The sequence below is a fragment of the Sciurus vulgaris genome, assembly GCF_902686455.1.
Source record: "Sciurus vulgaris genome assembly, chromosome: 3".
NCBI lineage: Eukaryota > Metazoa > Chordata > Mammalia > Rodentia > Sciuridae > Sciurus > Sciurus vulgaris.
Genome location: NC_136463.1, coordinates 19700420 through 19714818, shown reverse-complemented (window position 1 = coordinate 19714818; position 14399 = coordinate 19700420).

Sequence of the window (14399 nt, the reverse complement as noted above, 5' to 3'; positions counted from 1 at the left end):
CCTGCACTGTGGTCACGCTGGTCCAGCCGGCCTCACTCGTCTTCATTTCCGGTTCTCAGCACAGTGCCAGGCAGGGAAGGGAATCGATAGAACTTGTTGGATGGAGACATGGACAGGTCCTCATCTCACAGACCAGGAAACGATACACAAAGAGGGAAGTGACCTGCCTTGCCTGAGGTCACCTAATCTTCACTTGCTGGGCCCCTGGCACAGGCCAATTTCCTTGACCCTGGGCAGACAGTGTGGGAGGATGTGCTCTCTAGCTCCTCCTGGTTGTCCCCAGAATGTGTTCTGCCCTTGACTGAGCTGACACCTGACCATTCTGAATTTTAAAAAGCACACTTCCCAGCCTCCCTTGTGATGAATCGTGCATATTTGTGTCTGTGTGTATGTACCCACACGTGCATGTATATGTAAGTGGCAAGTGGAAATGGTATTTATAATTTCTATGAAGGGTCCTTACAGGCACTTTAAAGCACTCCTTCCTTCCCATCTGCTGGAATGAGTTTCTAATGGCTGGAGCTCAAGCAGCCTTTTGGACCATGAGGTGAAGGCCATACCCCAGAGTGAAAACCTCAAAAGACTCTGGGTCTCTGACAATTCACTGCCACACCAGCCTTGAGCCATCAACCTGTGAGATTTTTACATAACACTGGCATGTTTATAGCAGTTGTTCTCAAAGTGTGGCTTCAAGATCAGCAGCAATACAACCTGGCAACGAGTTACAAACACATCCTCAGACCCCATCCTGGATTTATTGAACCAGAATTTCTGGAGGTGGAACCCCGCAACTGTATTTTCACAAGCCTGCTGAGTGATTCCGCACGCTCCAGTTTGAGAACCCCTGATTTTAGGGCATTGTTAATTTGCATTTCTCATTACTTGAGGCTGAATATAATCCTGACTGATAAACAGTAGGGGAAACAGAATCTCCAGGCAAGGGCCTCTCTGCAGATTCAGTGTTATTTTATCCCTCCTCAGTCCTGGGGATGGAACCCAGGGCCCTGCCCATGCTGGGCAAGTGCTCTACCACTGACCTAAGTCCCCAGAACCCCTGCTTTTTTTCCATTTTATTTTGAGATATAGGCTCAGTAAATGTTTGAGGCTGGCCTTGAACTTGTGATCCTCCTGCCTCAGCCTCCTGAGTAGCTGGGATTACAGGCATGGGTCACCAAACCAGGCTCTGATTCAACATCTTTGTAGGGGAAAAAATTCAAAGCCCTTATTCCTCTAAAACAAAGATTTTTTTTTTAATGTATGTTAGAATATAATTTGCACAATCTGAGCAACCAGAAGCAGGCCAGACTGGGGGAAACAGGAACGGAGCCAGCCAGATGAGGCCCAGCAACAGAAGAGGAAGAGGGGGAAATGGTAGGGCCCAGAGAGTTTAATCAGTGGCAGACAGCTTAAATCCATCCAAATGTAGCTCCATAAATGTTAAAACACACACACACACACACACAGTTTTCAACTTTTTATAGAAGTCTAGTATGCATATGTTAAAGTGCACAGATTGTAAATGTTCAGCTCAATGGATTTTCACAAACCAAACACTTCAGCGTTACCAGCACCCAGCTTAGGAAACAGATCGCATTACAGGCCCCTTAGACGTGCCCCTGGTGCCCACTCCCCAGGTCTTCCCTGCCTCTGGTAATCACTTGTCCTGGTTTCCGACATATAAATGGAGTCACAGAGGCAGTATTCCTTTAGCTTCTTTGACTTAACATTACGTTTGTGAAACTCACCCATGCAATTGTGTGTAGTTGTAATTTGTTCATTATCATCACTATGTAATATTCCGTTGTATAAACATATCACAATTTATTTACCATTCCACTGTTATGGGGGCTTGGGCAGTTTCAGGTTCGGGGATATTCTGATGACTGTGACCATGATTTTCTTGGAGGTGTCTTCCAGTGACCACGTGTACACATTTCTACTGAGTGTATAAACCTAGGGGTGAGGCAGCTGGGTGATAGGATGCAGCAGTTTCCCAAGTGATTGTACAAATTCCCCTCCTACATCCTTGTCAACACTTGGTCTGATCTGACTTTTCCCTTTTAGCCTTCGGTGGGTGTGCAGTGGTATTTCATTCTGGTTTTAATCAGCATTTGACTGGTGGTTGATGAAGTGGAGCATCTTTTCGTAAGTTTAATGGCCACTTGAATATCTTGTTTTGCATATTGCTTGATCAAGTCTTTTGCCCATTTCTTTCTTGCCTTGGGCAAGCTAGGCGAGCGCTCTACCACGGGGCCCCAGCCCCAACCCTCGCCCCTCAACTTTGAATACCAGGTCAATACAAATGGACAAACACCCCCACTTCAGAGTGGAATCCCATCTGCAAGAGTGTCAGAGCAGCAGGAGAAGCCGCTTCAGAAGACAGCAGCCCAGCGTGGGTAGGGTGACACCCTTGCACGGATGTGTCAGAGGATGTTTTCCCAAACGTGACCCTGCATGTTTGTGTGAGTTTTATTAGAGGGGCTGCCCCACTGATTCAGGAGTTCACCAGAGGAGCAATACACACTTCTGTACCATACTGGGTCTACAGTACCCCTGAGATATGAGGCACCTGTGGGGTGCACAGCCCGAATATGTGTTCTGGGTGGACTTACTTTCAGGCAGGAGTCAAGCCAAAATCAGAGAGGGTTTAGCCAAGGCTGTAGTGGAAGCAGGGGTAGCAGCAGAGAAAGAAAGCAGATTTGGCTGTGTGGCAGGAACAGGCATGACTGAACAGGACTAAATGGGACTAGCAAAGAATTCTAAGCTAATGAGATGTCAGTAAGGCTTATGTCTGAGGCTGGGCCAAGCTAGATTCTGTGTTCAGTTCATTGGGTGTCTAAACCTCACTCCTGTCATTAGTTTATGTTGAACAGGTTTCAGTGAGGAGGAGGGGTGGGGGACAGGTGTTTATTTTGTCCTTATCTCAAAGACCTTCTGATCTTCTTTAAAGGCTGTCCTAAGGAGAAGAGGGGTGTGTCCCCACGTCTGTAGGCTCTAGCAGCATGTTGGGGTTCTAAAGACAGCTGGAATAGGGGACAGGGGCCCAAGGAGAGTTGGGGGATGAGCTGCCAGTAGGGAACATCCTGGCTGTAGGGGACGCTGCAGGAAATGAGAGCCCAAAGTGCACACGGGGACAGTCCCTCAGATCCCCCTGGTGCCCTCGTGCCCACCGTCCCCCCAGTCAGTCACCAGCTCTCACCCAGCAAGGACTTAGCCGCACATGTGTGCCCGCCAGCAGGAGGTCTGGGGGGGTCACCGCCTGTCACACGGACACTTCACTCCTGCGCAGGAGTCCTGCGCCGCAGACGCGCGGGGGACCGTGTGTCCGGTGCCACCCTGCAAGAGCGGCCGAGGCGCGGCGGCCTGCGGCTGTTTGCGCAGCTAAGTGGCCTCTGTGTACCCAGCCCGGCGCCGTGGCCGCGGCTTATCTCCCGCAAACACGGCGGGATCCGCCGGAACCCGAGGCCTCGCTGCCTCCATTAGCGCCACAGCCTCCGGTCCCCGCTTATGGGTCCATCCCAATGGCCTGTCACTGATAAGGACCGAGAGGAGGTCACGCCCCAGCACCCCTCGCTCCAGTCACCCTCGTGTCGGATCGGACACAGCGAGGACCCCAACCGTGCGGAAGCCGCAGCTGCTCATGGACAGCAGCTCTGGCTCACCATGCGCACCTGTCTGTCACACCGCCCGCCCCTAGTGGCTAACAGCCAGGTGGCTTCTCAAGGGGTGGGCCAGAGGCCCTTTAGGAATTCCTACACTCCACCCCACCCCAGGCCACCACCACTAAGGGTGACAGGGTCTAACTCGGAGGCGGCCTGAGCAGCATCCCTACCAGCCCGTTTCATTTCCCCCGGGGAGTCCATGAAGAGGCCCTACCATCCCCATTTCGCAGAGGAGGACACTGCTTGTTTAAAGGTTGAAACCCCTATGACTGGTCAGGAGCAGGTAGGGATTTGAACCCCGAGCCTGCGCGTGCCTTCTCAAAAGCCAGCTTGGTGGTCCAACCTCCTCCCTTTACAGATGGAGAGAGGGAGGGGCAGTCTCTGATTCCCATCCTGGGCTGTCCCCGTCCCCCACCCTGCCACTTCTGTGCCCTCTGATGACCCACTGCATCTGGGAGTCAGGCACTCAGCCAGCTCTGAGGTTACTGAAATTGATTAAGTCTAGACCAGGGCCTTCGGCTCATTAAATCTCAATTTTGGCCTTAATTAAATCCCATCTGGTTGCATGAGGTGGGGGAACAGGCCATCACTGTTCTCTTACCAACTTGTAGAAAAGTGGTTATAACTTTTATAATGAAAAGTAAAAGGCCCTTCTAAATATAGACAAATAAAAATAGAACATGTTTATTAATTTGACTACATTAAAATTTAACATTTCTCTGTAATAAAAAACTAAATTAAAAGTCAGTTCTCAAAATCAAAAATACAGGGGCTGGGGAGATAGCTCAGTTGGTAGAGTGCTTGCCTTGCAAGCACAAGGCCCTGGGTTCGATCCCCAGCACCGCAAAAAAAAAATAAATAAATAAAAATAAATAAAAAATACAAACATTTCACATCATAGAAAACCAAAGAAGTAGGGTTAAGGATGAGGATGAGGCTCAGTTTGTAGAGAGCTTGCCGAACATGCCCAAAGCTGGGGGTTCAGTCCCCAGCACCACAGAAACAAACCAAAAAGAAACATGAAGATCCAAACATAAGAAGGGTATCAACAAACCAATAGAAAAACTGGTGCTCTCCTGTAATCTCAGCCAAAGGAGGATCGAAAGTTCCAAGGCCATCCTGACTACTTAATGAAACCATGTCTCAAAATAAAAAGGACTAGAGATGAAGCTCAGTGGCAGAGTACTTACCTAGCATGTGTGAGGCTCTGGGCTCAATACCCAGTACCCCCCCGCACACACGCAAAAAAAGAAAGAATATGACAGAGACCACCAAACAAGCAAGGACAATACACAAATGATTAGTGTAAAAAGTATTTATTCAATCTCACTACTAATCAAAGAAGTACCAATTAAGGCTGGGCCGGGTGGTGCACAATTGTAATCCCACCTACCCAGAAGGCTGAGACAGGAGGATTGAAAGTTCAAGGCCAGCCTCAGCAATTCAACAAGATTCTGTCTTAAAATAAAAAATAAAAAGTGCTGAGCGGCACCCACCTGTAATCCCAGCAGCTTGGAGGCTGAAGCAGGAGGATCACAGGTTTGAAGCTAGCCTCAGCAACTTAGTGAGACTGTGAGCAACCTAGTGAGAAAATAAAATTTTTAAAATTTTAAATAAAAAAATAAAAAGGGCTGGGGTTATGACTCAGGGGTTAAGTGCCCTTGGGTACTAAAAAAAAAAAAAGAAAGAAAGAAAGAAAGAAAGAAAGAAAGAAAGAAAGAAAGAAAAAAACCAACCTGGGGATGTAGCTCAGTGGCAGAGCACCCCTCGGTTCAATTTCCAGTACTATAGGAAGAAGAAGAAGAAGGAAAAGAAATAGAAATTAAAACAAAGAATAACTATTTTTCAATTACAACATTTTTAACAAAATTCTTGTGTGTGTGTGTGTGTGTGTGTGTGTGTGTGTGTGTGTGTGTGTGTGTGTGGTGGTGGGGATTTGAACCCAGGGCCTTGTGCTTATAAGGCAAGCACTCTACCAGCTGAGCTATATCCCCAGCCCTTAACAGATATTTTTTAAGTGATAATGCCCTGTGCTGCCCAGGCCACGGCAAACCCCTCACAAATGCTACCCATGGGATTTAACAGGCCTGTCCCTAGGAGGCTGGTTTAGGGTACCGTACCTACCCTGAGACCCAGGGTTTTCATTTCTGTGAATGTGACCTTCAGGTGTAGCTGGAAATAAGCCTAAGGATGTTCATCAAGCAGTGATTAATAGTGGCATGCACACACACGCATGTGTACACACACACACACCACTCATGCACACACAAAGGAAAACACAAATTTCCAAAAGATTCAACAAATAAATTAGAGTGCGTATAAAGAATATAATATTTTAATGGAGTCATGGAAAATCAAGTTTTAGAAAAATGTTAAATGACAAGGAAATACTTAAAATGTGCTTATATGAGGAGAAAGCCAAGTACAAAAAAACAGTATAGAATAATTTCTACTTTGTAAAAAAAACTCTATAGGAGAAACTATATGATTATACATAGGAAACCCTGTAGAAGGAATTTTATATAGAGCAATGTTAAGAGTGATGATCTCTTGGTGAGATTACAGATTTTTTTTCCCTTATATTTTCCATAGTTTTTGCACATTTCACAATGAACATTTATTACTTTTAGACTCAAAACTGTTTACCAGGCCTGGGGGTGCAGCTCACTGATAGAGCGCTTGACTAGCCTGGGCAAGGCCCTGGGTTCATTCCCCGGCACTGCAAGAAAAAAAAAAAAAAAAAAATTAAAAAATTTAAAATTTTAAATGTGAAGGGTAAAATCAAACAAAAGAAATGAGAACACAAAATGTGTAATACATGAGGTATACTTTCCTCTCTCTCATTGTCACTTAAGTCCAGGCCCAGGAACATCTTGAAATTTGCTCAAGGGTAGAGGACTCTGCCCACTTTCTGTGGGGGTCTAGACTTCCTAGAAGCACCCCTCAGGCTGGCCTGCCCACAGGGCCCTCCTCCCTCCACCCCTGGTCTGTTGCCTTCCCTCTCTTCTAGGCTCCCTTCCGTCCACCATGCCCTGCTCCTTCTCCTGGCCCTTTGTCATAAGGCCTCAGGACTACACTCAGTATCTCTCACCACTCTTGCCCATCCCAATGCCAAAGTCTGTCCCAGTGCCCTCTCCTGACCAGCTCTGCCCTCTGGCTGTGAATGAGGGGGCGAGGAAGGACCAGAGCAAAGAGGGTTGTGATCTAGCAGAAGCCAGACCCAAAGTTTAGCAGGGAGGGGAAGAGCAGAGACCCAGGAGTTGCCAGGATTAGGCAACAGACTGGGGACACCCTCTGAGCCTTTGAGAAAGGTGAGTGTCCAGGTCTTTCTCCTATGAAGACGTGTGCTCAGGTGTGTATCCAGCAGAGATGACATTGCAGGTATCTGACAGGAGGTTGGTACCCAGTACTTCCCATGGCTCACCCCAGGCCTGGATCCCATGGTTTCCTGTGCCCTGGGCACCTTACACATGTCAGGAAAGAATTATTTGCCTACCATGCAAAAGACAGGCCTGAACCAGAATCCCCACTGCACCACACACTGATAATCAGCAGGCCACTTTACCTCTCTGGGCCTTGTTTCCTCATCTGTAAATGGGAAGACTAGACTTGTGAGGTCATTGGAAGGACCACAGATAATAGAGAAAAGAACACAGAGTCCATTTAAACCTTACCCAAGGCTGTAATCTCTGCCCTAGGACTTAGAACCAGGCCACAGTCCTGGTGGCCTGTGGGTCCTTACCCTCTGCCCATTCACCTGCTGCCTGTGGAGTCTCGGGCCCAGCTGCTGCAAACTATGGTTTGGATCCCTGCTCTGCATGTGTATGCTGCATGCCAGGCACATTGCTATGTCATTAGCTCCATTTCACTGATAAGGAATGTGACTCAGAGATTAAGCCACCTGCCCAGGGTCCCACAGTAAAGAACAACCCAAGAACCCAAGCCCAGACCAGTTCAGGCCTTATTATGGGCTGACAGATCTGACTCCATGAGAATGTTATAGGCCGAACTCTAAGGGAAATGACTAAACAGACTCCATTTTTCTCTAAGACTCCATGTTATGTAGGAAATAAGCTTCTCCCATGGGAACACCCCGCCTCTGTACCCATCATCAGTTACTTGGTGTGACATGTTTAATAATATACAATGGTAACTCCTATGTAGTAAAGAATTACTCTCTTTTGATTCCTATTGCTCCTAAACAATGTACCATGTGAACAGTGATTGTGTGGATGTTAGTAACCATTCTTTAGTTTGTACCTAGGTAAGGGTCATTTTGACCCACTTCCCCCTCTGCCGATGATCTCATGATGTTAATGTGTTATTTCGAATCACAGCAACAGACACTTATGATTAATGTGATTTTTATAAGAACCCCTACAACCCTGTGGTTGTGCTGTTCTTCCAATAGCCATTTTTTGGGGCATTGTGTGAGACAGTCAGCCAGCCGGCTTAATAAAAACTCTCAGATTTGGACTTCTCAGTGGTGATCGGTCTGTTCTTAAGTTGTGCCCCATAACAGCCTGACCTTAGGAAGCCAGGCTGCGGGGAGACTACCCGATGAAGCCAGATGCCAGCACATCCCTCACCCCTCCTCTGGCAGTCAGCATGATGTGGGTGACTATCCCTGAAGCCACGTCTCTGTAACCATTATTCTCAGACTGGGCAGGAGGGTCTCCTCCCTGCCCTTATTAACTGCACTCAGAGCCTCTTGAGAAAAGCTCACCTCCTTCCCTGCCTCCCTCTCTGCCTTAATTACTTCTCCTCCAGGCTGTAATGAATGTCGCTGAGCCCCTGAGACAGGAACTTCTTCCGGAACAGTCACCTCCAGCACTCAGGCCCTGCCTCCCCTTGCCTGCTTTCTTTGGGCCCAAACCACAGCCCCAACCCCTGTACCTGTCCCCATCCCAGCCCCAGGCCCCAGGCTCCAGCTACACAGGGCATCTGCATCTTGGAGACTCCAACCCCTCAGCCTCCTTGCCACCAAGGGAATGCAGGCTCAGAGACCAGAACACAAGGGCCTGGCCCAAGTTAGGGGTTCTAGATCCTCAGTGCCCCATTCAGTCATCTGACTCTGGGGATTGGAGCAGATAGCTCGAAATGACAGCCACTAATAGCCTCCCATGTGCTGGCACTCTTGGGAGCTGCCATGAAGAGGCCATTCCTTCCCTTCCCGTCTGTGCCAGTCCCTGCTGCAGGCACTGGGAGCAAGGCAGACATGTGCCCCCAGGAGCTTAGAGTCTAGCCGGGACACAGCCTAGACAGGAAAGTGAACAGATAAAGTAAACTATTTATAAAGAGGGAGAAAGTGGGATCTGAGGTGGCGTGACAGCTAGGGTTGCACGGGATGGGTGGAAGAGATGGCACATGCTCCCCCATCCCATCCCGTTTAAATCCCATGTTGGAAGTCCTTACAGAAGTCTGCTCTGCACCCCTCATACATCAAAGCCAACCTGGTCTAACTGGATCATCCCCTACATTCACCCAGACCACACACACACACACACACACACACACCACCAATCACCTAAAACAACCACAGGGGAAGGACAGGGTGAGCAGTGGGCCCCACAGCCACCTGTCAGGAAGGAGGGCTGCGGAATGAAGACCAGCATTGTGCCTGCAGCTACCTTACCTCCTGTTCCTGCCTCTTCATGCTCCCTGGTGCCCCTCATCCTCCACCAATCAACCCAAGTTTCTATGTTTCCAGGTAGACTAAAGAGTTAAATGTATAAATAAATTGAACAATGGCAAGGCAGGAAGAAAGAGAATCATTCATGAATCCTCTTGCGGGAAGAGGTCTTTATGAGTGTAAAAGCCCTGGAAGAAATTACAGAGAAAGTCAACAGCCTTGTCCATAGAAGCATTAAGAGGGTGTGCATGTCATAAAAACGTCGCTGAAGTTACAGATGGGACCACCTTTCTTTGCCAGGGTAACTCCTAATTTGTCCTCCATTTAGCCACCCAAGGACCACTTGACCGCCCTGTCCCCACCCCACCCACTAGGTGTTGGCTGTCCCCTCTGTGCTCCATACCATGCCAGCTGCTCAGTCCCTTTTCAAAGCAGAGATGAAACTGTGTTGTGATTGTTGGTTTAATAGTTTGATCCCCATGGACCATGGGAACCTTTACATTTTACCGCTCTGACAATCTCCATGCACAGCACACAAAATATTTAACACCAAGCAGAACCCAATAACGTTTTTCATTTTCTTTTTTAGTGAATATCTGTTCTTTTTTGGTTAACTCGTATATTTATTTGTTGAAAAACCAAAACTTTACACACAATAGAGTTTTGTTCAGGCATAAAGAAAAATGAAATGATGTCATCCACACAAAAACGGATGGAACTAGAGACCATCATGTTAAGCGAAATAAATAAAAAATCAGAGGTTAAAGGTCCCGTGTTTTCACTCATATGTGGAAGCTAGAGGAGAAAGGAAAAGAGAGGTGGTGGGGTGGATCTCCTCAAAATCACAGGGAGATCAATACAGCAAAGGAACCCCGGATGGAAGCGGAGAAGGAGGGGGGAAGTGCTGGGGAGTGATATTGGCCAAATTATATTGTTATATTGTGTATTGTGTGCATATACGAATACACAACAAATCCCAGCAGTATACACCACTATAATGCACCAATAAAAATGTGTGTGGGGGGAAGCTTGCTATTTTTAGAATAATATGTTTATTTAAATATATATATATGAATAAGCAAATTTTTTTTTTCAGTGCTGGGCATGGAACGCACAGCCTTGCGCATGGGAAGCATGAACTTCACTATTGGGCACTGAGCTCCTCTCCTCCCCCAAGCTATTTAGCAACGTTTTTAATTGTATTAAAATAGCAATTTTTTTTTCCTGTACTGGGGATTGAACCTACGTGTGCACTACCCCTGAGCCGCATTCCCAGCCCACTTTATTTTGAGATAGTGTCTCGGTAAGTTGAGAGACCCTGCGGAGGCTGGCTTGGAACTTGTGATCTTCCTGCCCTGCATCAGCCTTCCCACAGGCGCGCGCACCGCGACCGCTGGCCCCTGGTCTCTCTGCCCGAGGTCCTTTCTATCTCCCAAGCGCCCGGAGGGAATCAGATCACCGCCTTCCTTAAACGTCTGCAGTGGCTTCCGAGGTCTCCTTAACCTCCATCCACCCCACCACTGGCCTGACCTACCCTTGGGCTTTGCCGTTCCCTCCTCCTTCCCTGCCCCACCACACTAAGGAGGCGGCGAACACCGGCGCTTTCCCCACAGCGGAGCACCCCGCTTCCTAAGAAGGGAACGCGGATCCCTGCAGTGGGAGTAGCGTCCTGCTCAACATCAGTCCGAGCCAGGAAATGAGATGGACTCAAACCCTAGCGTCTGACGCAAGATCTAGGCACGGACTGTGCCGTGACCCCGGGTCCATCAGCCCAGCGCATTGCACGGCACAGTCGCGCGGCCCAGTGGAGGATGCCTGGCCCCCTTCTGCTGGCTCAGAGCCCGGAGGGTAGTGGGGGGAGGGAAGGACTTCTTTTCCCAAATAAAACCTCCCACTGCTCTCAAGGCCCTTGCCACTCTTTGGACTCCACCTTGGGCTGCGCGCTCACGCCCGCGCCCCTGGGCTGTTTTCACTGATGAGGGCAGGGCTGTGGGGGCCCCGCCTGGTGGCTGGAGGTGCTCTGCTGGGGCGGAGGTGGCCAGGACCGGGGGAGTGGTTGTAAGCCACGAGGGAATCAGGAGTCGACCCCAGCAGACCCGCCTCCTGTCCCCTCCCCACCCCCACTGCACCTTCATCCCCATCCCCACATAGTCGCTTCACTTCGAGGATCCCAGAGGTGAGGCGACCAGTCCGGGACTTACCGCGTCCGGCATCGCCCCCTCGTGGCAACTATGTGTAATTACAGCCTGCCGGAGCAGAGGGGAGTGGTGTCCTCTCTGTACCTAGGAATTGGGGTTTTGCGGATGTGGACTTGCGCCAAAAACCTAGTCCAGGAGGCTGAATATTCATCCTAAGGACATGTTCCTGAATCCTGACACCCTACAGTCCCCTCCTCACATATTAACTTCACCTTGGGACATTCATATATTAAGATGCATTTTATGAAATTTCCATTAGCTCGCACATATGCGCGCGCGCACACACACACACACACAGACACACACACACACACACACAAACTCCGCCCCACAACTCACATGCCAACACGCTCACAAACACACATACACACATGAGACACCTCTATACACTCCTCTCTCCTTGGGAAAACAGAGAGGAAAACTCCTCAGGGAGATTTCAGTCATGGGACATGGAAATAACACCTGGCACTACACCATCTTAACCAGGAGTCCCAGACGACGCCCCAGCTCCACACAGCCATAAGCATTTACACTGCACCCCTCAGTCACCAGGTGCACCCCAGCATGTTCACCTCCCTCTGTCCCGCCTCCTCTGCTTGAGACTCACTCCCGGGCTCTAGGAATCGGCTCTTATCTCTGCTTCCGTAGGCCAAGTTGGGCCCTGGATTCTGCATCGAGATCTCTCTCGATGCTAGTGTGGGAAGGTTCTCTCTCACACAGCTGATCACTCTTCCCAGCGAACTCCAGGGCAGCAGCCTGAGGAAAAGGCAGAGTAGGGAGCCCTCTGCTGGACAAGGGGCTCACGGACCACTTGGAACTGAAATTCTTTTTTCTTTTTTGGTACTGGGAATTGAACCCAGGGGTGCTTAACCACTGAGCCACATCTCCAGTCCTTTTAAAATATTTTACTTAGTGACAGGGTCTCGCTAAGTTGCTTAGGGCCTCGCTAAGTTGCTGAGGCTGGCTTTGAACTCGAGATCCTCCTGTCTCAATCTCCTGAGCCACTGGGATTATGGGTGAGAACCACTGCACCGGCTGAAATTCTTAAATCCATAAATCCAGGAGTTTCTTGATGGACTTTGTACTATGTATTTGTGGAGTATTTAGTACTTCACATAATTATTTCTTAGAGGAAAACTATACTGGAAGAAAAAACTAACATTTATTGAATGTTTACTTGCACATATGGGAATTCATTAAATCTTTTTTTTTTTTTTTTTGAAACTGTCCAAGCATATATAAAAGCAGAAAGATAGTGTAACAGTTACCTCTGTCCATCATCCACATTTAATAAGTACCAGCTCCTGATTCATGACCAGTTTTATTTGTTCCCCACCCACTGCTTCCCCTCCAGGGTTATTTGAAGCAAATTCAAGACATCTTTTCATTTCATCTATAAGTATTCTGAATGTACAGTAAAATATATATATGGAATTATTTTTATTTTGGGGGGTACTGGGTATTGAATCCAGGGTCACTTTACCACTGAGTTACTTACACCCAGAGCCCTTTTTATTTCTTATTTTGAGAATAGGGTGGCCTCCAACTTGTAATCTTCCTGCCTCAGCCTCCCAAAAAACTGGAATTACAGGTGTGCTCCACACCAGTATTTTTTTTTTTTTTTTTTTTTTTTTTTGGTACTAGGAATTGAACCCAGAGGTACTTCACCATTGAGCTACATCCCCAGTCTTCCTTATTTTTTAAGGCGGGGTCTCACTAAGTTGGTTAGGGCCTCCCTACATTGCTGGCCTTGAACTTGCTATCCTCCTGCCTCAGCCTCTGAAGCTGCTAGGATTACAAATGGAGTGAGCAGTCCTAGGGTCAACACTGCCACTGCAGATTCCATACACCCCACAAGCCACAGAGTCAGACTTCCTTTCCTTTGTATTATGTTTAAAAAATATTCCAAGCTGGGCATAGTGGACACACCTGTAATCCCAGCTACTTGGGAGGCTGAGGCAGGAGGATCAAAAGTGTAGTTGGGTTCCCTTCATTTCTCTCTGTCTCTCTTCATTCATTAATTTACTCAATAAATATTTATTGAACATCTCTTACATGCCAGACACTGTGTTAGAAGTTTGGGATAGATCAATGGGTAGAAGAGAGATGTCTGCCCTTATGAATTCCTACTGTATCCTAGTGGGATCCAGGGAGAGGGGGACAGACTATGAACAATCATGCTAGGTAAACTGTACTTTCCACAGATGGCCGAAACAATACCTCCCACTTCACATGTCATTCTCCAAAGAGACCTTGCCATCTCCCATCAAGAAATGTGGCCGATGGCCACTCCCCTTGAGTCTGAGGGGGCCTGTGATTCCCTTGTAACCAGTAGGATGTGGCAGAAGTGTCACCGCAGGACTGCTGAGGTAGGACTATAAATGATATGCAGAATCCACCCTGTTTGCTGGACCACATGGGCCTGCATGTAAGCAGCCCAGCTGCCCTGAAGCCACTGCACTGAGGAAGCCCAAATCAGCCCACCCAGAGAGACCAGCGGAGGTCGATGGGTCTACACAGAGATGGAGAAGCTGCCCGGCCCCCCGCCGCCTTAGCCTCCATCCTTGCAATTCAAGCTCCAGCCATCACTTGACTATGACCACATGAAAAGCCACCAGAGCTGCCCCAGGAAGCCCTTCCTGAATTCCTCACTGATCCCACCCATAAGCATGACAAAATGGTTCTTTAAAAAAAATAATAATGGTTCTTTCAAACCATTGAGTTTGGGGATTATTTTTATGTAGCAACAATAACTGGGACAACCACAAACAAAATGGATCTACACATAAATGTACTTGTGTGCGCATGTTTATGCATACATGTTTAAAGGTGATGGCACGATAGGTTGGATGTGGTGGCGCATGCCTGTCATCCCAGTAGCTTGGGAGGCTGAGGCAGGAGGATCTC